Source organism: Papio anubis, chromosome 16 (assembly GCF_008728515.1).
Source record: "Papio anubis isolate 15944 chromosome 16, Panubis1.0, whole genome shotgun sequence".
NCBI classification, from domain to species: Eukaryota; Metazoa; Chordata; class Mammalia; order Primates; family Cercopithecidae; genus Papio; species Papio anubis.
In genome coordinates, this window is record NC_044991.1 from 56,752,840 (window position 1) to 56,778,038 (window position 25,199).

General features: G+C 40.1%; 1 long non-coding RNA gene across 1 annotated transcript in view; it reads right to left on the reverse strand.

Moving 5' to 3' along the window:
* The window catches only part of LOC103888071, a 57,012-nt gene extending 34,321 nt beyond the window's left edge, over positions 1 to 22,691 (reverse strand). Inside the window, exon 1 of the long non-coding RNA XR_002515173.2 lies at positions 22,413 to 22,691. This is a non-coding gene — a long non-coding RNA (uncharacterized LOC103888071). The remainder of the gene's footprint in view (positions 1 to 22,412) is intronic.
* Positions 22,692 to 25,199: the final 2,508 nt, after the last annotated feature.

Consider the following 25,199-nt stretch of genomic DNA (forward strand, 5'->3'; position numbering starts at 1 on the left):
TGTTATAGTTAGGAATGTGATCCATTTTTTAGTTCATTTTAGTGAAGGGTCTGTATCTAAATTCTTTTTTTTTTTTTTTTTTGGCATGTGAATGCCCAGTTACCCCGGCACCATTTGTTGAAAAGTCTACCTTTTCTCCTTTGTATTGCCTTTGTTCCTTTGTCAAAGATCAGCTGACTATATTTATGTGAGTCTATTTCTGGGCTATCCATTCTGTTCTTTTGATCAACTTGTCTATTTCTTCACTAATACCACACTGTCTTACTTACTGTTGCTTTATAGTAAGTCTTGAAGTTGGGTAGTGTCAATCCTTTTTCTTCTCCTTTAATATTGAGTTGACCATTCTGTGCCTTTTGCCTTTCAGTCTAAACTTTAAAAGCATATGGTGATATCCACAAAATAAACTGCTTGAATTTTTATTGGGATTGTGTTCACTCTATACATCAAGTTGGGAGAACTGACATCTTGACAATATTGAGTTTTCTTATCTCTGAATATGAAATACATCTCCATTTATTATTTTTTTAAATATGTTTCATCAAAATTTTATGGTTTTCTTCATATAGGTCATGCACATATTTTGTTAGAATTATACTTAAGTATTCCATTTTGGGGTATGCTAATGTCAATAGTAACGTGTTTTTAATTTCAAATTCCACTTGTTCAGTTATTGCAGGTTTATAGGAAAGGGGCTGACTTTGTATATTAACTTTGTATCCTGCACCCTTACTACAATTACTTAATATTTCTAGGAGTTTTTGTTATTGTTGTCAATCGTTTCAGATTTTTCACATAGGCAATTATGTCATCTGTGAACAAAGGCAGTTTTATTTTTTCCTCCTTCCCAATCTGTATTCCTTTAATTTCCTTTTTTTGCCTTATTGAATTAGCTTGGACTTCCAGCACAATTTTGAAAAGGAATGATGAAAGAAGCCATCTTTGCCATGTTTCTGATCTTAGAAGAAATGATTCAGGATTCTCACCATTAAATATGATGTTAGCTATAGGTTTTTCTGTAAGTGTTCTTTATCAAGTTGAGGAAGTTGATCTCTATTCCTAGTTTGCTGGGAGTTTGTATCAGAAATTTGTGTTGTATTTTGTTAGATATTTTTCTGCATCTTTTGATATGGCTATATAATTTTTCTTTAGCTTTTTGATTTTCAAATGTTGAACCAGCCTTGAATACCTGGGATAAATCTCATTTGGTTATCATGTGTAATTCTTTATACATATTTTCGGATTCAATTTGCTAATATTTTTTGACAAGTTTTGCATCTATGCTCCTGAGAGATATGGGTCTGTCTGGTTTTTATATTAGGTTAATACTGGCCTCATGAAATGGGTTAGGAAGCATTTACTCTGCTTCTATATGCTCAAAGTGAGTGTAAATAATTGGCATAATTTCTTTGTTAAATATGTGGTAGAATTCACTGGTAAACCCATCTGGGCCTGATGCTTTCTGTTGTGAGAGGTCATTAGAGAGAGGCTTATTCAGATTGTCTATTTCTTCTTATGTGAGTTTTGGTAGATTGTGTCTTTCAAAGAATTTGTCTATTTCATATGGATTATCAACTTTGTGAGCATAGGGTATTCATAAAGTTCCTTTCTTATACTTTTATTGTTCTTGAAATCTATAGTGATATCCCCTCTTTCATTTCTAATATTAGTAATTCATGTTTTCTTTTTCTTTTAGCCTGGCTACAGGCTTATCAATTTTATTGTTTTTTTTCAAAGAACCAACTTTGGTTTTGTTCATTTTCTCTGAATTTACATTTTTCAGTTGAAAAGATTTCTGCTTTTATATAAAATATAAGTTTATGTATAAATATAAATTTACATATTTATAAAAATAAATATAAATTTGTATATTTATATATAAATAAATATTTATATAAATTTATTTTATACAAATATGGTCTATCTTGGTGAGCATTTCATGCAAACTCAAGAAGAATGTGTATTCTGCTGTTGTTGAATGAAGCACTCCATAGGTGTCGGTTGTATCCAGTTGATTAATAGTGCTGCTGAGTTCAACTATGTTCTTACAGACTTCCTGCTTGCTGAAGCCATCTGATTCTGATGGAGGGGTGCTAAAGTTTCCAACCATAATATTGGATTAATTTATTTCTTCTGCAGTTCTATATATTTTTGCCTCATGTATTTTGGTGTTCTGTTGTCAGGTGCATGCACATTAAGGATTATTATGTCTCCTTGGAGAATTGACTCTTTTATCATGATGTAATGTCTCTCTCTCCTTGCTCTGAAGTCTGCTCTGTCTGAAATTAATATTATTCCTCCTGCTTTCTTTTTGATTAGTTTTAACATAGTATGCCTTACTCTATCCCTTTACTTTTAATCTATATGTGCCTCTGTAGTTAAAGTGGGTTTCTTATAAACAAAATAGAGTTAGGTCTTGTTTTATGATCCACTATTCCAATCTGTCTTTTAATTGAAATATTTAGGCAATTGAGGTTTTAAGGTGATTATTGACTTAGTTCAATTAATATCTACCACATTTGTTACTGTTTTCTATTTTTTGCCCTTACTATTTATTTCTACCTTTGCCTTCTACCCTATTTCCGTTATTTATGGTTTCAGTTGAGTCTTTTGTAAATTTCATTTTTCTCCTTTCTTAGTCTATGAGTTATACTTTTTAAAAAAGCTTTTTTAGTAGTTGCCCTGGAGTTTGCAAAATTCATTTACAACTAACTGAAGTCCACTTTCAAATAACACTATACCATTTTATGGGTAGTACAAGCACTTTATAATAAAATATTCCTAATCCTCTCCCCATCTTTTATATTATTGCTTTCATTCATTTCACTTATATATAAGCATATATATATATACAAAAATTACGTGTGTGTGTATATATATAATTGAATCCATTTTAGCTATTATTATTTTAGACAGACTGTTTTCTGTTAGATCAATTAAAAACAAAAGCTTATTTTAGCTTCACTTATTCTCCAATGTTTTTCTTCATGTAGATTTGAGTTTCTGATCTATATTATTTTCCTTCTCCATGAAGTACTTCTTTTTTTTTTTTTTTTTTTTTTTTTTTTGACAGAGTCTTGCTCTGTCACCAGGCTGGAGTGCAGTGGCTTGATCTTGGCTCACTGCAACCTCTGCCTCCTGGGTTCAAGCGATTCTCCTGCCTCAGCCTCCCAAGTACAGGCACGTGCCAGTAGGTCCAGCTAATTTTTGTATTTTTAGTAGAGACGGGATTTCACCATGTTGACCAGGATGGTCTCGATCTCTTGACCTTGTGATCCGCCCGCCTCGGCCTCCCAAAGTGCTGGGATTACAGACGTGAGCCACCTCGCCCGGCCTTCTTCTTCTTCTTTTTTTTTTTTTTTTAACTTTTATTTCTTAGAGACAAAGTCTCACTCTGTCACTCAGGCTGGAGTGCAGCTCATAGCTCACTGTAACCTCAAACTCCTAGGCTCAAGCTATCCTCCCTCCTCAGCCTATTAAGTAGCCAGGACTAGAGGCATGTGCCACCACACACAGCTATTTTATTTTTTATTTTATTTTATTTTTTTGTAGAGAACAGAGTCTTACTATATTGCCCAGGTTGATATCAAATTCCTGGCCTCCAACCTCAAGCAATTCTACTGCCTTGGCCTTCCAAAGCACTGGGATTACAAGCATGAGCCACCCCCCACCACGCCCAGCCTAAAAAACTTCTTTTAACATTTCTTGCAAGGCAGATTTACTGGTAATTTCCTCAATTTTCTGAGAAAGCTTTTATTTCTCCTTCACTTTTTAAGGATATTTTCTTGAGATACAGAATTTGAGGCTGATGGCTGTTTTCTTTCACACAAAATATTTCACATCATTCTCTTTTTGTTTGCATGGTTTCTGAGAAGAAATCATATGAAATTCTTATTTTTTTCTCCTCTTTAGATTAGTGGTTTTTTTCCCCCTCTGGCTTCTTTGAAGATTTTTTTTCCTTTGGCTTAAATTTTCTGAAGTTTGGATACAATGTGCTTATTATTATTATTTTTTTCTGTATTTATCCTACTTTGTGTTTTCTGAGCTTCCTGGATCTGTGATTCGATGTCTGACAAGAACTTGGGGAAAATTCTTATCCATTATTATTTCAAATATTTCTGTTCCTTTCTTATTCCTTTTCCTTAGGCATTCCCATTATGTGTATGTTATACTTTTATAGCTGTGCAACAGTTCTTGGATAGTGTATTCTGTTTTTGTGTTTTTTTTTCAGTTTTCTCTTTGCTTTTCAGTGTTGAGGTTTCTATTGTCATAATCTCAAGCTCAGAAATTCTTTCCTCTGAACTATGTCCAGTCTATTAATGAGAACACCAAAGACATCTTTCATTTCTTTTAGTGCTTTATCTCTAGAATATATTTTTATTCTCTCTTAGAATTTGCATCTTTCTCCTTACATTATCCATCTCTTCTTGCACATTTACTTCTTTTCATTGAAGTCGTTAGCATGTTAAGAATAGTTGAAAAACATTCCTCGCTCGATAATTCTAACATTCCTGCCATATCTGACTTTAGTTCTGATCGTTGTTTTGTGTTCTTCGAACTTTATTTTTTTTGCCTTTTAATATGCTTTGTAATTTTTTTCCATAGCTGTACATGATGTACTTAGTAGAGGGAACTACTGTAATGGTACTTTAATGATGTTGTGGTAAGGTGTACGGGAGGAGAAACATTCTATACTACTGTAATTGGGTACTAGTCTTTTGGTGCCCCTGTGAACTTCACTAGGACTTCTCAGTTTTCCCCACTTGGGTGGGTCAAAATGGCTGGAGGGATCTAGAGTTGTGTATTTTTCCTCCCCTATGTGGAAGGCTAGAGGGAGCTGGAGTGGGGTATTTCCCTTCCCCCATGTGGAAAGCTAACAGGCGCTAGAGTTGGATATTTTTCTTCCCCCAAGCACGTTACTGTGAAGACCCAGTCAAGCGCTTGGAGATGAAACTTAGAAAACTGTAGGAGCTTTCTATGCTCTGAAACATGCTTACAGGTTAGACTCTGGTAAAACAGTTTCTCCTCAAGGCAGGCCTTGTTAAGAGGAACAAAATGAGGAATCTCCATGCCATCTTCCATCATGATGGTATGAATTTACATTATTTCTCACAATGCATAAGAGTTCTCTTTTAACTGCATCCTCTCCAACACCTGTGGTCTTTTATCTTCTTAACAAAACCATTCTAACAGGTGTGAGATGATATCTCATTGTGTTTTTAATTTGCATTTCCCTAATGATTAGTGATGCTGAGCATTTCTTTCATGTACCTACTTGCCATTTTTATGTCTTCTTTTGAGAATTATCTGTTCAGGTCCTTTGCCCATTTTTAAATTGGATTATTTGAGTTTTTATATGTTTTGGACGTTAATCCTTAACCAGATGTATGATTTATAAATATTTTCTGAATGCTCTAGTGTATTTCAAAATGGTTCCTTTCCTCCTCCCCCTGCTGGAAGCATAAAGAGATTTTTCTCCAATACTGTGAAGACCCAGTCAGGCTCCTGGAGATAAAACTCCGAAAAGTGTGGGAGCCTTCTGTGATTAGGTCCTCCTGGAGTTTTTAACTCTCAGGCTTGTCTGCACCGAGCCTCATGCAATTTATCAATTCCAGTTTAGGTTTTCCTAACCCCAGCACTGGTTCCCCTAGAGGTTTCTGCTCATTAATTTCTTCTCTAGTAAGTTGTGATTCTCTATATCCCCCTGTCTATCTCTTCAATTTTAGGGACACTGGTTTTCCCTGTGACTTCATTTCTCAGAAAGATCTAAGAGTACTCGTTTTTTGCTTTTGCCAGCTTTTTACTCGTTGATAGATAGAAGGACTTTTTGCAGGAGTCATTCGGTGGTTGGATTTGGTTCCATCCCCAAAGCTACGCAACAGCCATGAGACTTCAGATTTGCCACCCTCCAGAATTATAGCCCCTGAAGATCCAAACACAGCACAGATTCCTCTTGGCTAGGGACTGTAAGCTGAGAAAGGGTCATAGGAACCCTGGCATCAAATGAGTGCCCGCGGGAGAGAGAGCAGGCCTTGTGGCAGTCAGCCTCTTTCCAGTATTATCCAAGGGACCCACCCTCACATCCAATGTCTTCTGTTCTTATTGATTTCCACTTGGAAGTATTTTCTTCTCTCTCATCCCAGCATGAGACAAGATTTGGAGCACCTTTTCCATGAGCATCTGTGTAGATACTTATTAGGATGTGCCTTGCCCTAGTCACAGTGATTCCTCCAGAGGCCCTGCCTGTACTATGATCCTTGTGCTGGTAATGGCTCTGTGATTATAGGACTGGGCACATGACCCAGGTTCATCATCATGGTGCCAAGGTTGTCACACTGTATCATAAGTCCTTGAGGAACAAAGGATCTATTTTTTAAAATTATTGCTGTTACTAAAACTCTACCTATTAACAATAATATCTAACTTTTGGAGCATAGTCAGCTATTATTAAGCAATTTGCATATATTAATAGATTTTATGACCATAGCAAAAGTATGAAGTTGGCACGCTTCGTATCTCCATTTCACAGTTGAGGGAACTCAGGAAACAGAGAAGTTAAATGGTGTCCCCAGGGACACATAGCTAGGACTCACAGAGCTGGAATTCAGACCTAAACGTTCTGACTCCTAAGCCCACAGGCTTACTTTTCTCAAACATCCACTGACCCCCAGTTCCTCACTTGTCCCAAAGTACTTTCTGTCACAGTAGTTGGGGAAATGGGTGAGGAAAGGAGAATTTTTGGCTCAGAGGCCCCCAGGCTCCTGGTTCTCTCAAACATTCAGGCTGTATCTGTACTGCACCAAGTCAACCTGAATTTGAAATTAAATTTCTTGCACAATTTTTACAAAAATTTTCCACTGAAATAAGCATCCGTGCACTTAGTAGATCTTTATCGAAGGATTGGAGTTCACAGGGAGGTACCTTGCTGCTCAAAGCCCAGATTCTGCCATCTTCCTGACACTATCTATCAATTTTTGAGTCATGTATTTCAAATTATGCTTCTTGGAGGCATAAAATTAGTGACTCACATCATCCAGGTTAATATTTATTTTATGAATAGGAATGTTTCATCCATTTGTGCTATCTATCTTAAATTTTATTTTTTCAGGTATTAGTATTGCCAAACCAACTTTTCTGAAGTACTTTGTGGCATATCTTTTGCCATCACCATAACCATATTTACACCCATTACCATCACTTCATTTTGGTGTGTTTCTGTGTGCTGTGTTCTGGGAGATTTCCCTCACACAATCACCCAACTCACTAATTTACTAGTTAATTCTATAAAGTCAGCTAGTCAATCTATTAGTTTTTTTTTTTTTTTTTACTTTAGCATTAATTATATTTTCATTTTCAAAGTCTCTGATTTGTTATTTTTCCTACATGTATAACTGTTCTTATTCATGCCTGGGCTATTCTTTTGTCATAAACGCCTGTTATTGTTTTATGAATTTACTTCTGTTTTGTTTTCTTTATAAAGTTATTGAATATATGAATTTTAAAGATCATTTTATATTCTATTTTAAAATATTGCCTCAGATGTGAAGGTCCTTTGATTGCTATTTGATTTTAGTTATTGTTGTTCTTGAATTTGTTACGTATCTCTCATGGTGCTGCTGTTCCCTGAAACTTTGGTGATTCCTGCTTGTGCTGCTGACTTTCCAGGAATAAGGTCCCACATGATTGTGGGCTAACAGGGCCTTGTGGAGCATGGCACCTGCCTCACCCTCACTGTGGAGGCTGCTCCTAAATGAGACTATGGCTTCTTTGCTGCTTTCTTCTTAATAGATGTCTCTTCCATCCTATGAGAAGTGTTAATGCAACCATTAAAAGTGAAGGTTGTGGGCTGGGCACGGAGGTTCAGGCCTGTAATCCCAGCACCTTGGGAGGTTGAGGTGGGCTGATCACCTGAGATCAGGAGTTTGAGACCAGCCTGGCCAACATGGCGAAAACCCGTCTCTACTAAAAATACAAAAATTAGCCGGGCGTGGCAGCAGGCACCTGGAATCCCAGCTACTTGGGAGGCTGAAGCAGGAGAATTGCTTGAACCCGAGAGGCGGAGGTTGCAGTGAGCCAAGATCGTGCCACTGCACCCCAGCCTGGGTGACAGAGAGAGACTCCATCTCTCTCACACACACACACACACACACACACACACACACATAAAAAGTGAAGGCTCTGGAGTGTGGCTGCCTGTGTTCTAATTCTAAAAGCTGGGTGATGTTGAGCAATCCATTACTCTCTGTGTGCCTTGGGTTTCCTGACCTGTAAAAGGAGGTTAATGGTAGATTTTCCTTCATGGGTCAGAGCCATGATTTAATGAGGTAACTGACATCTACAGTGCTTGATTCAGTATGGAAAGCACAGGACATCTTCAATAAATGATAGCTGCTACTATTCCTTCGTGTCATATAGAGACTGGTTTCTTGTTTTTAAGTGTACTTAGACATTTATTCCTATAATTTGATCATTTTCATTTGTATTTCTGTGGTTGTGGGGCAAGAGGTGAAGATTCCACCATACTGACATCTGCCACACTGAAACAGAAATTTGGATGAAAATACAACTTTTACAATTTCATTTGAAAATTACTCACAACTGATTAAGGACCCAAAACCCAGCACATGACAGAGAAGTTTCTAGACAGACCTTTTGTTAGTCATAGACCCTGGAGGAGAGACATTTTTCCTAACCAGGTGGTATTTTGAAAGCAAAACAGTAACGGGAAAACAGTGACCTTTTCCTGAACACACAAAATAATTATAACCACAGTTTTTTTGATATAATTATGAGTCACTCAGTCTGTATAGTTTATATTATTCCAACTCTATAAGATACATGTTACAACCTCTGTTTACATGTAATTAAAATAAGGCTCAGAGAAGTCAAGTGTCTTATTGAAAGTCATAGAGCTGGAAACTTTAAAAGAAGGAATTCATCTATAGATTAACAAGGAGCAGGGTACAGACAATTCCAAGGGGAGCAATTGGTCCCAGAGTGGCAGGGGTAGTCCAAGGATACCATATAAGCTGCGTCTCAGGAGGCCCAGGAAGCTGAAAGAAAGCCACTGGTGAGCAACTGGCACCATGAAGTAGGAATCCAGCCAAAATCAATATTTGAGTTCCCTCTCCTCACTTGGCTCAGTGAGTATCAGTAATGACCTACTGGGTTTCAGGCATGGTATCATCATTATCTCCTTTAATCTCCACTAAAACACAGCAGGGAAAGGCTTATTATCCCCAGTTTAGAGACCACAACTGAGCCTTGGTTGGCCTAGTGACTTGCCCAACTCCTTAGCACACTCTCTTGGTCAGGGCATTTATTCTTCCTGTCTCCCCAGTTCCCATCTGAACACAGTGGTGAATGGAATAGGTACACCGTGTACAGAATGAAGAGTATTAAAATTGATGTGACTGCCCCAGGAACTTGCCCACCATATTATTTCCCCACCGACCCCCGCTTATAATCCCATTCCCTCTCCATAATCCATAATTCCCACCTTACTCCACAAAGCAGATCCTTATTAATCTAAATCCACTTCTTCTTGTGACAGAGTCAGAAAATAATTCATTTTGTTGGGTGCAGGCACATGAAAGAGCTAAGGTCCACATTAGACTGAATTTGAGTTAAGTTTTGCCAGTTATATCAAGTTTGGAATAGGGAACCATTTCAGGAGCAGACCTGGTTCCTCTTCAACACTGAGCAAGTCCTCTGAACCCTCCTCCTGCCTCCAGCTGAGTAGGACATGGTTGAGGCTGGTGTAAAATGAGACCACAAGCCAACCATATCCTCTGGTCTTGAGGTTGGGAGTTTATGAAACATTTTATAACCACACGTCCTTCTTGGCCTAAGACCTCAATGTGATCTGAAGATGGAGATAGGGGCTATTTGGAGGGAGCACAGGCTCCAGGCAGCAAGGAAGCATTTTTTCTGCTAAGCCTGTCTCATTCTCCTGAAAATGGAGCATGAGTAGCTCCTTGCATTGTAGCTGCCTGCTGTGCCTGGTCTCTATTTCACAGTCCCAAAGCAGGTTACTGTCTCACTCCATCAGAGTCACTTCTTGAATTGAGGGAAGCAGGACTTGTCTTCACTCCACAGAGCAGAGTCTGGGATCTCCCCAGCACAGGCATTTAGACAGAGCAGGCTGCTGAGGTCTCCTGACCCCTTTCCCCACCTTCTGGCCCCCAAACCCTGCTCCATTCCTGCTGCTGGATTTACTGCTGAGACTCACAGGTGAGCACTGCCTTGGGCTAGAATTTTTTCTTCCTACCTGAAGGACCATGCCCTGCCTCTGGGCTTCCAGGGATTCCAGACAAACACAAGTGATGCTAAGGAAGGCCAAGGACTGGGTATTGTTTGAGAGCAGAACATCAGGGAGCTGAGCACTTTCTCTGTGGATCTGCAGCTGGCTACCGGAGGCATCAAATCACAGGATGCTCCAATCAACAACACCACATTTACTTACATTTTTATAATATTTCAGTTAACAAAACACTTTTAGAAAAATTATTATTTGAATACCTAAGGCTCTTGAAGGCTCCAGGAGGCAAAGTGACTTGTCCAAGGCCACAGAATGAGCTCAGAGATAGCCTAACAGGGTTGTGTGGCTCCAGGGCCAGCCCTCTCTCTTTACCACCCTGAAGATGTAAAGTCGGAAATGGTGCCTGCTTCAGTTGGGCAGGAGAGCAATTGGGGGTGTTCAGTCACCATCCTCCCTAAGGGTGCTTCTCGCTTTGGTCCGTGTTTCCCACTGCTCCTCCCTCCTCTGTGATCTAATCTTACCAGCCATTTCTCTGTGGCCACTTTCTCTTTAAGAAGTTCACATTTTCCACCGGGTGTGGTGGTTCGCTCCTGTAATCCCAGCACTTTGGGAGGCCAAGGTGGGCAGATCATCTGAGGTTAGGAGTTTGAGATCAGCCTGGTCAACATGGTGAAACCCCGTCTCTACTAAAATTACAAAAAAAAAAAAAATTAGCCCGCAACATGGTGGCACACACCTGTAGTCCCAGCTACTTGGGAGGCTGAAGCAGGAGAATTGCTTGAACCTGGGAGGCGGAGGTTGCAGTGAGCTGAGATCGTGCCACTGTACTACAGCCTGGCAACAGAGCAAGACTCTGTCTTAAAAAAAAAAAAAAAAAGTAGAAGTTCCACATTTTCTTTTTATTGAATCCTATATTTGTTTGTAAGGGCTTCCTTAACAAAGTACCACAGACAGGGTGGCTAATACGACAGACATTTGCTTCCTCACAGTTCTGGTGTCTGAAGTCCAAGATGAAGGTATCACCAGGGTTGGGTTAGTTTCTACTGAGTTCTCACTCTTTGGCTTGTAGAAGGCCATCTCCTCCTTGTGTCTTAACACGCAGTTTTCCCTCTGTGTGTGTCTGTGTCCTAATCTTCTCTTCTTATGGGAACACCACTCATATCGGATTAATGCCCACCCCAGCAATATTATTTAACTTAATTCCTTCTTAAAGGCCCTGTGTCCAAATACAGTCACATTCTGTGGTGCTGGGGTTTGGGGATTCAACAAATTCATTTTGGGGGGACACATTCAGCTCATAACAGGTACCATAACTTTCCTTCCCAGCTCCCAGACAGGCTGCCAGTCCTGACCCCTTCTCAGGTCATGGAGCTGATCCCAGAGTCACAGGAGTGGCCACAGCAGCCTCTCTATGTGCAGTCTAGGGACTTGGTGCCCTGCATCCCAGCCACTCCAGCCATGACTGAAAGGGGACAAGGTACAGCTCAGGCTATGGCTTCAGAGGGTGCAAGCCCAAGCCTTGGGAGCTTCCACATGGTGTAGAGCCTGCAGGTGCACAGAAGCCAAGAATTGAGGTTTGGGAACTTACACCTAGGTTTCAGAGGATGCATGGGAATGCCTGGATGCCCAGGCAGAAGTTTGCTGCTGGGGCAGGGCCCGCACGGAGAACCTCTTCTAGGGCATTGTGGATGGGAAATGTAGGGTGGGAGCCTCCACACAGAGTTCCCACTGGGGTGCTGCCTAGTGGAGTTGTGAGAAGAGAACCATTGTTCTCCAGATCCCAGAATGGTAGATCCACTGACAGCTTGCACGATGCATCCTGAAAAGCCACAGATGCTCAACACCAGCCCATGAAAGCATCCAGGAAGGAGGTTGTACCCCGCAAAACCACAGGGGCAGAGCTGCCCAAAACCGTGAGAACTCACCTGTTGCATTGGCGTGATCCAGATAAGAGACATGGAGTCAAAGGAGATAATTTTGGAGCTTTAAAGATCTGACTGCCCTGTTGGATTTCAGACTTGCATGGGGCCTGTAAGCACTTTTGTTTTGGCCAATTTCTCCCATTTGTAATGACTGTACTTACCCAAGACCTGTACCCCATTGTATCTAGGAAGTAAGTAACTTGCTTTTGATTTTACAGGCTCATAGGCTGAAGGGACTTGCCTTGTCTCAGGTGAGACTTTAAACTGTGGACTTTTGAGTTAATGCTGAAATTAGTTAAGATTTTGGGGGACTGTTGGGAAGACATGATTGGTTTTGAAATGTGAGGACATCAGGTAGAGGCCAGGGGTAGAATTACATGGCTTGGCTGTGTCCCCACCCAAACCTCATCTTGAATTGTAACTCCCACAATTCCCATGTTTCATGGGAGGAACCCAGTGGGAGGTAATTAAATCATGGGGGCAAGTTTTCCCATGCTGTTCTTGTGATAGTGAATAAGTCTCACAAGATCTGATGGTTTTAAAAATGGGAGTTTCCCTGCACAACTCTCTCTCTGCCTGCTGCCATCCAGGTAAGACGTGACTTGCTCCTCCCTGACTTCCACCATGATTGTGAGGCCTCCCCAGCCACATAGAACTCTTTCTTTAGGTCCATTAGACCTTTCTTTTTGTAAATTGCCCAGTCTCGGGTATGTCTTTATCAGCAGCATGAAAACGGACTAATACATACAGATTACAGACAAAGGCATGGAAGTTTCCAGATGGTTCATCCTATGCCTAAACAATGACAGCTAGTAAGGGGCTCAGGAGTAACTCAGATCTGCTAACTCCTAGTAGAGTGCTCACTCCTCTTTCATGCCATCAGTCTAAATGATCACTTGAATGAGAAGAGAGGAAGGCAGAAGGGTGTTGGGGAAAAACAGCTGTGCTGAGCATCAGAGGGAAAAGGGAGGTGTCAATCAGTGTTGGGGCTTGAGATGTCAAGGCAGTTGCTCTGTAGATGGAAATAAAAAAGTTTTGAGGGCACAGGAAATGCCCAATAGGATGCAGTAGGGGAAGAGGAGACAGGGCCTTCATTTGTCTCAGCCTCAGTTCTCATCTGTAAAATGGTGATAATCATGGACTCCTTTTAGCAGAGTGAAAAGAATTGGGGTTCCTGTGTGTAAATCACGTAGCACATTGTAGGTGCCTCCACATCAAGGTGTTATTTCAAGGCTGTGTGATCTTGGGCAGCCCAGTTCCCTTTGCTGAGCCTCAGTTTTCCCATATGTAGAATGTAGATAATTATACTAACCATTCCAGGATTTTATGAGAATACAGTGAGCCTGGGGAGAGGATAGACCTCAGTAAATGATGAGGTTGTTTTCCCAAGGTCGTGTGATCTTGGGAAAACCTTGGTGCCCTTGAGTCCTCAGTTTCCCCATGTGTGAAATGGGATGATCATGGCCACTATTCTGGGTTCTGTGAGGACTGGAAAGGATAGGCACAAAGTCCCAAATGGTGTTGGTGTAGGGTTATTACTGAGCAGCTATAGAACAGTGGTTAGAAGAGCATGGGCAGGAGCCTGACTGCCTGGGCCACATCCCAGCTCTGCCACCTCCTGGCTCTGTGACCTGGGACAAGGCATTTCCCCACATGGGCCTTGATGTCCTCATCTGTTGATAACACCTACCTCACAGACTGGGGTAATGACTGAATTATTTAAATTACATAATGTGCTAGAACAGCTCTGACATGCAGTAAATGTTCAAGAAACATGAGCTATGTCATGCTGAAACCATGTGACCTCAGGTGAATCAGCTCTCCCACAGGCCTGAAGTATAAATGAGTTTAGTGTGGGATTAAGTAGTTTTCCATCTGGCTTCTCCTTAGAATCACCTGAGAAACTAGAAAAAAAAAAAAAAATTCCCAGACCCAGTCTACCTTGTAGAAATGCTGCTTTAATTGGTCTGACATAAGCATCTGACAATTTTAATGACTGCAGATTCTAATATACAGCCAGCACTGAGAACCCCTGATTTGTATGTCTTGAGGTCACAGAGGAAAAGTTTTTTTTCCCCCCTTGTACAGGTGATCCCCCATGATGCTGGGCTTGAGAACAGCATTTCTGGGTGTAAGTGCTTTAGAATTGTGTGCGCTGGGTACAACTCTTTTGAGGCACCAGTGGCATGGCCAGGGCCACTCCCAGGGTGCAGGCATCAGGTGCTGAAAAGAAGCAGCTCAGGTAAAGTCCTGCCCACATACCAGCCTCAGTGTTGAAACCCTCCAGTCTTTTCTTTTCTTTTCTTTTTTGAGATGGGGTCTTGCTATGTCGCCCAGGCTGGAGTGCAGTGGCACAATCTCGGCTCACTGCAACCTCCACCTCCTGCGTTCAAGTGATTCTTCTGCCTCAGCCTCCTGAGTAGCTGGGATTACAGGCATGCACCACCATGCCCGGCTAATTTTTGTATTTTTAGTAGAGACAGGGTTTCACCATGTTGGCCGAGCTGGTCTCAAACACCTGACCTCAGGTGATCCACCCACCTTGGCCTCCCAAAGTGCTGGAATTACAGGTGTGAACCACTGCGCCTGGCTCCAACCTTCCAGTCTTAAAACATATTTGTGTCTAAACAGGCACCATAATCCCAGGAAATCACTTTTTAGCTGCACAACCCTTCCTGCCTTGACACACCACACACCAAGATGTCCTTGAGGAATTTTTCCTCCTCCTTTCAAAAATGCTTTTGTAAATAGACTCTCTGGGTTGGGGGAGGATGCCTGTGCTCTTGTTTGTATTTTGAAAGCCAATTCACCAAACTTGTTTCCTGAGGGGATTATTCAGAAAAGAGAAAGATAATTCTAATTTGCTGTTTTCCGCTCCTGTTTTTATTTGGACTTCTCATGGCAGCTACAGGGAAAAGAAATTGAGACCAAAACTAAATACAAATTTCACAATATCACAGGTATCTTATCAAGATGCTAGGGGACACTGGTAGTTCTAATTCTGTGAAAAATGACATCAGTAGTTTGAATCTGTAGATTGCTTTGGGTAGTATAGCCATTTTAATAATATTGATTCTTCCAATACATGAGCATGGAGTGTTTTTTATTTGTTTTCATCATCTGTGATTTCTTTCAGCATTATTTCACAGTTCTCCTTTTAGAGATCTTTCACCTCCTTGGTTAGATGTATTCCTAGGTATTTTCTGTGTGTGGTTATTGTGAATGGGATTGTGTTGGATATTGTTGGTGTATAGAAATGCTACTGCTTTTTGTACATTGATTTTATATTCAGAAATTTTGCTGAAGTTGTTTATCAGCTCCAGGAACTTTTTGGCAGAGTCTTGAGGGTTTTCCATGTATAGAATCATATTATTTGCAAAGAGAGATAGTTTGATTTCTTTTTTTCCTATTTTGATTTCTTTTACTTCCTACTCTTGCTTGATTGGTCTGACCAGGAATTCCAGTACTATGTTGAATAGGAGTGGTGAAAGTGGGCATCCTCATCCTTTTCTTGCTCCAGTTCTCAAAGGAAACACTGCCAGTTTTTGCCCATTTACTATGATACTGGCTGTGGGTTTGTCATCGATGGCTCTCATTATTTTGAGGTGTATTCTTTTGATGCCTAGTTTCTTTGGGATTATTATCATGAAGGGATGTCAGATTTTATCAAAAGCTTTTTCAAAACAAAAGCTTTTTCAGAATTAAAAAAAAAATTTGTTTTTAATTCTGTTTATGTGGTGGATCACATTTATTGATTTTCTGATGTTGACCCAACCTTGCATCCCAGGAATAAAGCCTACTTGATCACAGTGAATTAACCATTTGATGTGCTGTTGAATTCAATTTACAAGTGTTTTGTTGAGGATTTTCGAGCCTATGTTCATCAGGGATATTAGCCTGTGGTTTTTTGTTTGTTTTTTTGTTTTGTTTTGTTTTGTTTGTTTGGTGCGTGTGTGTGTGTGTGTTTGTGTGTGTCTTTGCCAGGTTTTGGTATGAGGGAGATGCTGGCTTCATAGAATGAATTTGGGAGGAATCCCTCTTATTCGATTTTTTGGAATAGTTTCAGTAGAATTGGTACAAGTTCTTCTTTGTATGTCTGGTAGAATTCATCTTGTTCAGGGCTTTTGTTGGTTGGTAGATTTTTTTTTAAATTATTGATTCAATTTTGGAAATTGATATTGATGTTTGGTGTTTCCATTTCTTTTTGATATAATCTTGAGAGATTCTGTGTTTCCAGGAACATCTACTTTCTCTATATAGTTTGTGTGCACAGAAGTGTTCATAATAGTCTGTGAGTATCTTTTTTATTTCTGTGGTATTGGCTGTTGCCACTTTTGTCATTTCTGATTGTGCTTATTTGGATCTTATGTTTTTCTTTGTTAGTCTAGCTAGTGTTCCATTAGTCTTAGCTATCCTCTAAAAGAACCAACTTTTGGGTTTGTTGATTCTTTGTATGGGTTTTTGAGTCTCAATTTTGTTCAGTTCTGCCTTGATTTTAGTTATTTCTTTTCTTCTGCTAGCTTTGGGTTTAGTTTCTTCTTGTTTTTCTAGTTTCTGTAAGTGGGACATTAGATCATTATTTTGAGATGTTTCTAACTTTTCGATATAGGCATTTAGTGTCATAAACCTTCCTCTTAACACTGCTTTTGCTGCATCCCAAAGAGTTTGGTAGATTGTTTCTCTGATTCCATTTAAGAATTTTTTTATTTCTACCTTGATTTTGTTGTTTACCCAAAAGTCATTCAGGAGTAAGTTGTTTAATTTCCATGTAATTGTGTGGTTTTGAGACATCTTCTTGGTATCAATTTCTGTTTTTATTCCACTGTGGTCAGAGAGTATGGTTGGTATGATTTTGATTTTTTGAATTTATTTAGACGTACTGCATGGCCTAGCATATGGCCAATCTTGGATTATATTCCATGCATAGATGAGAAGGATGTGTATTCTGTAGTTGATGGGTGGAGTATTCTGTAGATGTCTATTAGGTCCAATTAGTCAAATGCTGAGTTCAAATCCAGAATTTGAGCTACCACTACTGTTGTGTGGCTGTCTGAGTCTTTTTGTCAGTCTGGAAGTACTTGTTTTATGAATCTAGGTGCTCCAATGTTGGTTGTATATATATTTAGCTAAGTGTTCTTGTTGAATGGAAACCTTTATTGACCTTCTTTGGATTTTTTTTTTTTTACTGTCGTTGGTTTAAAGCTTGTTTTATCTGATATGAAAATACCAATCTTTGCTCTTTTGTTTTCTGTTTGCATGGTAGATCTTTCTCCATCCCTTTACTTTGAGCCTATATGTGTCATTGCATGTGGAATGAGTCTCTTAAGACAGCATATCATTGAGTTTTGCTTCTTTATCCAGCTTTCCACTCTGTGCCTTTTAATTGGGGGATTTAGCGCATTTAGTAATCAAGGTTAGTATTGATATGTGTGGATTTGATCCTGTCATCATGCTTTTAGCTGGTTATTATGCAGACTTGTTTGTGTGGTTACTTTATAATGTCATTGTACTATGTACTTTGCAGTGGCTGCTAATAGTATTTCCTTTTTATGTTTAGCACCCTCTTCAGGACCTCTTGTAAGGCAGGTCTGGTGGTAACAAATTCCCTTAGCATTGGTTTTCCTGAAAAGAATCTTATTTCTCCTCTTATGAAGCTAAGTTTGGCTGGATATGAAATTCTTGTTGAAAATTCTTTTTTTTAAGAATGCTAAATATAGCCCCAATCTCTTCTGGTTTATAGGGCTTCTGCTAATGGACAAATGAGCTTCTCTTTGTAGGCAACTTTCTCCTTCTTTCTAGCTGCCTCTAACATTTTATCTTTCATTTTGACCTTGGAGAATCTGATGACTATGTGTCTTGGGGATGCTCTTTTCTATGTAGTATCTCACAGGGGTTTTCTGCATTTCCTAAATTTAAAAGTTGGCCTCTCAAGCAAGGTTGAGCAAATTTTCATAGATGATATCTTGAAATATTTTTTCCCAGTTGCTTGGTTTCTCTCCTTCTCATTCAGGGATGCCAATGAGTCACAGAGTTGGTGTATTCATGTAATCCCATATTTCTCAGAAGTTTTATTCTGTCTTCCTTATTATTTATTCTTTATATTTGTCTGACTGAGTTATTCCACAGAGGCAGTTTTCAAGCTCTGAGATTCTTTCCTCAGGTTGCTTGATTCTGCTATTAATACTTGCAATTATAGTCTGAAATTCTTGAAGTGAGTTTTTTGGCTCTATGAGATCAGATTCGTTCTTTCTTATGATGGACTTTTTGTCTTTCATCTCATGTTTCATTTTATTGTATGTCTTAGAATCTTTGGATTGAATTTCAACTTTCTCATGAATGTCAGTGATTTTTGTTGCCATCCATATTCTGAATTCTATTTCTGTTATTTCAACTATTTCAGCCTGGTTAAGAATAATTCCTGGGAACCTAGTACAATTGTTTGAAGGTAAGAAGGTACTCTGGCTCTTTGCATTGCCAGAATTCTTGTGCTGGTTCTTTCTCATCTTTGTGAGCTGACGCTCCTTCAGTCTTTGAAACTGCTGTCCTCTGGATGGGTTTTGAAGTTGCTGTCCTTTGGATGGGTTTTTTTTCCCCTTTTATCTTGCTGGTGGGGAGGCCCACTGGCATCCATGTGCACATCTGCACTGGCAGTGGTGCCGACATGTTACTATATTCAGATTTTTCATGGTGCCAGAATTCTTGTGCTGGTTCATTCTTATCCGGAGACTCTGGCCTTTCTGACTTTTGTAAATATTTTAAGGTGGGTAAGATTTTCGTATATTTCTTTCCCTATAATATATATTTCGTCTTTTCCTTTCCTTTTTTCCTTGCCCCTTCCCCACCCCAGGGGTTGTAACTATAGAGAATGCTGGATAGGATCTTTTGGTTTTGCTTCTAGAGCCCTATGCATTTCTTCTGGCAGATTTTATATTGGGCTGGGCTATTTAACCTATAAGCATCATCTCTGGGCTTCTGGCCAGGTATACTCTTGATCTTTGTTACCCAAAGTGGTGGGTATACTCTTGATCTTTGTTTACTGGAAGAAACCCTCATGTTGCCTTAGGCAATGGGCTGATTTGTGGAATGCACAATGTTCTGAGCTCCCTGCTCAACCCCAGGTGGTTAGGGGCCATGAAGCATGGGGCCTGACTGGGCAGGTTGCCTTCTTGTCTCCCAGTAGCAGGCCCCAGCACCAGTACCAAGAGAGAATCCAGTGTGCAGCTCCCAAGTGCCCAGAGGTGTGCCTACATGTGGAGCTGGGAAACCTCCTTAGTCCCAAGATCTCTGTACAGGGATGGGTAGTGGCACCAGCTGAACCTCTCTAAGCAGCCCTCCCTGATGATTCAAGGGTCCATTTTAATCCAGGAAAGTGGATTCTCCAAATGTCTAGAGATCTTCCTGGGTATAGAGCAGAGAGGGCTCCTCTGCACTAAGAGTTCTGAACAAGAGGTGTGGGGTAACTCAGGCTGTTACAGCAGGCAAGTCAATGCTCTGATTTCCTGGATATCTGCCTGGGAGTGTAGCAAACAGGGTCTCTGCACAAGAGGGGTGGAGCAATTGAGACAGCTGAACCATGCAAGTGAGTGCTCCAAATGCCTGGAGATCTGTCTGCCTGTGGAGCACAAACAGCTTCGCTGCACCACCATCTATGTCTAGGGAGAATTGGGCAGTTCAGGCTGCTGAACCAGGCAAATGCCTGGAAATCTGTCAGCACATGGAGCAGAGAGAGCCTCACTGTACCAAAATAAGTTTATTGGGGCCTAATTTGAGGAATGCAAGCCATGGTACACTTCCATGTTACCTTGGGAAGTGTTCTGGTCTACAAAGGACAGACTTGAGCTTTTAAAGAAAAAAGAATGAATTAGGAGAAGGGGTGATTACATTTTTCAGGTACTCTCATTGCTTACAGAATAACATTAATTAGTTATTGGCTATTGGCTATACATGGTTGAACTGTAGGATAGGAGTTATGGTGTTTGTGTGAGACATGTTAGATTAATTTATAGCTATGTGGGGTGTCAGTTAGTCTAGAGTCCACCTGAGAAGCAGCTTCAAGAGAGGATCACTTAGCTCAGGCAGGGAAGTGGGATATGATTGCTGTCTCATTCTAATGCCTCTCTGAGCATGATGCTTTAAAGGGGACTCACATTACTCAGATAAATGGTTTATTTGTGACATGAACAGACACTTCTCAAAAGAAGACATTCATGCAGCCAACAAACATTTAAAAAGCTTAACATCATTGATCATTAGAGAAATGCAAATTAAAACCATAATGAGATACCATCTCATGCCAGTCAGAATAGCCACTATTAAAAAGTCAAGAAAAAAACAGATGCTGGCAAGGTTGCAGAGAAATAAGAACGCTTTTACACTGTTGGTGGGAATGTAAATTAGTTCAACCATTGTTGAAGATGGTGTGGTGATTCCTCAAAGATCTAGAGCCAGAAATACTATTTGACCCAGCAATCCCATTACAGAATATATACCCAAAGGAATATAAATCATTCTATTACAAAGATACATGCACATGTATGTTCATTGCAGCACTATTCACAATAGCAAAGACATGGAATCAACCCAAATGCCCATTAAAGATAGACTTGATAAAGAAAATGTGGTACATATACACTATGGAATACTATGCAGCCATAAAAAGTAATGAGATCATGTCCTTTGCAGGGACATGAATGAAGCTGGAAGCTATTATCCTCAGGAAACTAACGCAGGAACAAAAAACCAAACACTGCATGTTCCCACTTATAAGTGGGAGCTGAACAATGGGAACACATGGACACAGGGAGGAGAACAACACACACTGGGGCCTGATGGGGGTGGGGCCTGGGGAGACAGAACATTAGTAAAAACAGCGAATGCATGCTGGGCTTAATACCTAGGTGATGGGTTGATAGGTGCAGCAAACCACCATGGCACACGTTAATGTAACAAACCTGCACATGCACCCCAGAACTAAAAATAAAAAAAATTTTTTAAGTTTCTTTACTTTCTCATTTCTCTCTTTTGATCAAAATATTTCTTTATTTAATTGTTATATACAAGATGCAGAGCCCAGGAGAGAGGACAGAGTTGTGAAGGCAATGCCTGAAGGATTGGACCCCTCCCAGAATTGCCAAGAGGCACAGCTGGGGCAGGAAGGATGGGGCCCCGGCGATGGAAACACACCTATGTCCCTAGATCTCACCATGACCACTTTTCTTGACCCTGGAATCTATGGGCTCAATACCAAAGACATAAGGCCACAGAGAAGTTAAATAAGTATAAAGGTGTCACAGAGGCAACAATTTTATGACATTAAAACATCTAGGAGAGACGGTATAAATTCAGTTTTCAATCAGATCTAACTATGAAAATCTGTCTCACCAATGGCCTATGCAAAAAAATTCTGAATTATATTTAACACTGATAATTCTGAAGGCATTTTAATTTTACTTCACCAACAATATTAAAATTAATTTTATTTACCAGAAATTACTAAAGTCATATGAACTTTAAAAATATTTGAGCTTACTTAATTTATGATCATTCATTTATCTTTAAGTGAAGTGGGTGTCATGTAGACAATACACAAACACATACATGTACACATGTACACATAAAAATACAGACAGATACAAATAAAGATATTTAGCTTTGAGTTTACAGTTTTAGCTAAAACCCACTAATTTAAAAGGACAGTTGGATTAAATTGTGCCTCTATAAATTAAACTAGTTAAAGTTTGTCTTTCCCACATGGCCAAAACCCTTACCAAGTCTGTGGTATACAATTTATATCTCAAAGCAGAGAGAGAATTTAAACATTTTCAAAGAGGAATTTGGGTGTGTTATTTAGAGGGAGCTTAAGAATGAATGCATGCCAAGGAAACACAAAACCATGGGAACTCACTACAGGATTTTATGAGGAAACAATCAGAAACCCTTTCAAAACAGCCAGTCAAATGCCAGAAAGTATTATATTAGGGATGAAACGCCAGTTTCCCTTTTTTTTAAAACCCAGATCACTGAGCTTAGGGCCAAGCCCATTAACAAATGGGGCCAAGAAAGCATTTGCAGTTTTCAGCACCTAATATTTGAATCGTGAAAAGCAGGCACGGCTGGAGGGCAGAGCATCTAGATCTTTAAAAAGCATGGCTCTCACTTTTACACTGAATCCCGGGTCCCCACAAAGAGGCAAATATCGTAGCACTGGCCTGCTGAACACTTCCACAACATACCTTATTGCAAGGAGGTTCCCAGAAGCTGGTGGGAGACCCAACACCAATTAGCCTCCTCTGTGGTCAGTGTTTGGGTGAGGGAGAAAGGACAAGATGGAGGAAGGTGAACAAGAAGGCACAATCTATGTTGCTTCCGGGTTCTTCCTCACCAACTTTCCCGCGGGAAAATGCAGGCCGCGCCGGGAAGATGCAGATCAACCGAGCATGCGCCAGGTGACGTCAATCCGAAGAGATCGAAACTTACCCGGCCACGCCTATGGAGACGCCCCTATCACGCCCTTATCCCGCCCACTGCCCTCCCCCTTCCAGTACCAATGCATAAAAGTCTGCTGCCTGCAGGAGCGCGCGTGACTTCTTCGGCCCCTCCTACTTGTGGACCCAGAACCTGGCCTGAGAGTGTGTGCATATTTGCAATAAAAGACTGCCGCTTTCTTATGTACTTTGGCCTCATATTTAATTATTTAGCTCTCCTAAATTAAGTATTAAATTAAGACAATTATTAAATTAAATTAAGACAGTCAGCTCATCCCTCAGAGGAATCTTAGCCCTTGTTGATAAGCATTTCCTTAGCCTCGTGCCTGTCTCTTCTAAACTCACAAAGAAACAAATAGCTTCCTGCAGGAATAACCACACCTTGCACATGCTGTCAGCTACTTCCAAAGCTGCAGCTCTCACCAGTGACTTGCCAGCCGTCACACACACCAGGGTCAAATTCTCTCTCACACTAGCCACAGAGCTCAAGGAACTCAAAGTCAAAGACAGCAGAGCTTTAGATCTGAGACAAGCCTACCCATGTCTCTTAGGGAACATCACAAGGAAGACAAAAAACGTTCAAAACGGGGGTTGTGGCACCTCCTTCTAGGTTCCTCAAGGGGTCTCAGGGCTGCTAGAAGTCTCCTCTGTATTTCTTCAGATGGTATTAGAGATGGTGAAAGAAAGAATGAGCAGAAGCGAGAAGAAATAGAACAAGTTTTAGAGGAGCCAATTTAGGAGATCCTCTTTTCCAAAAGGCCAATGAAATTTTACTTCATCCATAGCAAAAATCATGTCAATAAGAAGAGAAGTAGGTAGAGAGAGCACATATAGTTAGCAGGGGCTTAAGAAGAGAGAAATACAGTCTACTGAGAAGCTTTTACAGGGTGAACAGAGGTCTCTATATATATATCCTAAATATCAGCTTTTAATTATTAATAATTCAACTTCTCACTTTAGAGCTGTTAAAAATTGTTTTATCTGACTTTAGCTGGGCAAACAGTAAACATTCCTGTTTCTTTTCTTCTTCTTTCTGAAATTTACATTAAGAAGGAGTTTTGGGAGTGGGACATGATTGTTTATTAGAGTTCTAGGGTAATCACTATTTAAAGCTGTTTGTCTTTGAAATTTGCTTGATTGTTTACTTTCTTTTTGAGCATATGTTTTTATTAGCTGGAGAGAAGGCTAAACAAATAAACCAAAAGTTCTTATCATATTCTAAATATAAACCCAAGTTTTAAATCAAAGTTATACCTGAACAGATGACTCAAAACCAATGCACAGACCAAACCCCAAATGCCTTTTATTGATTTATCCAAGATCTCCAAAGTGGAACAAAAATATTTGCAGCCATTCAAGATCCAGATCTCTTCCAAGAACAGCTCAAAGAAAGGAGAGTTTCACTAGCCTCAAGGTAGTGCAACACAAATCTATCTGACCATATTCTCTAGGGTCTCAATTTCTTAGCTGACCACCATACACAAAGGCCAAAGAGAAGATTAAGAGAGACAGTGGTGGCTGGGCACGGTGGCTCACACCTGTAATCGCAGCACCTTGGGAGGCCAAGGCGGGTGGATCACCTAAGGTCAGGAGTTCAAGACCAGCCTGGCCAACATGGAGAAATCCCATCTCTACTAAAAATACAAAAAATTAGCTGGGCGTGGTGGTATGTGCCTGTAATCCCCACTACTTGGGAGGCTGAGGCAGGAGAATCGCTCGAACGTGGGAGGCGGAGGTTGCAGTGAGCCAAGATCACGCCACTGCTCTCCAGCCTGGGCAACAAGAGTGAAAATCTGTCTAAAAAAAACCAAAAAACAACAAACACAAACAGACAGTGGTAAAACAGGAAATCAGAAGATGCTCATGTGGGTAGAAAGGATTAGAAATGGATACCCCTAAATGTGAAGAGTCATACAAATAATCCAAAACAAAGAATTCAAATTAATTCTTTCAAATGTTTCTTTCCTGACCTAAATTTATCCACTGAGAAAAGGAATTTGGTGGTGGGTCTAAACTTTAACTCTTTTTCAAATCCAATGTTAGTTGGAATGCTGCTTATCTAATTCCTTGGATGTTAACATTTCAAAGACATGGTTAAATTTACATCTCCAATAGACTGAGAAAGGCCTGAGGAAGGCTAGAGTGACTTTTGTAAATCTTGTAGCAAAGTTGAAGAGTCAGTTTGAGCATGTAAAGAATTTTCTGGAGGAGTTCGAGGAGAACTAGCATTTAAACTTACTTTCAAATATCTTATTATCAGATTTCAATTAAGACGAACAGAAAGTAGGTCTCCCATTCAATTTAGTTACGAAAACTGCTTTTTCCAATTGTGTACACAGATACATGAATTTAAAAATTTAAAAGGACCTCCATTTTGGCCAATGTGTTTTGGGGTCACCTCAAGTCACATGAGTCCATTTACCTAGCCATTTGCAAGATGGAAAACTATATGTGATATGGTTTGGATCCATGTCCTTAAATCCATGTTGAATTGTAATCCCCATGGTTGGAGGTAGAGCCTGGTGTGAGGTGATT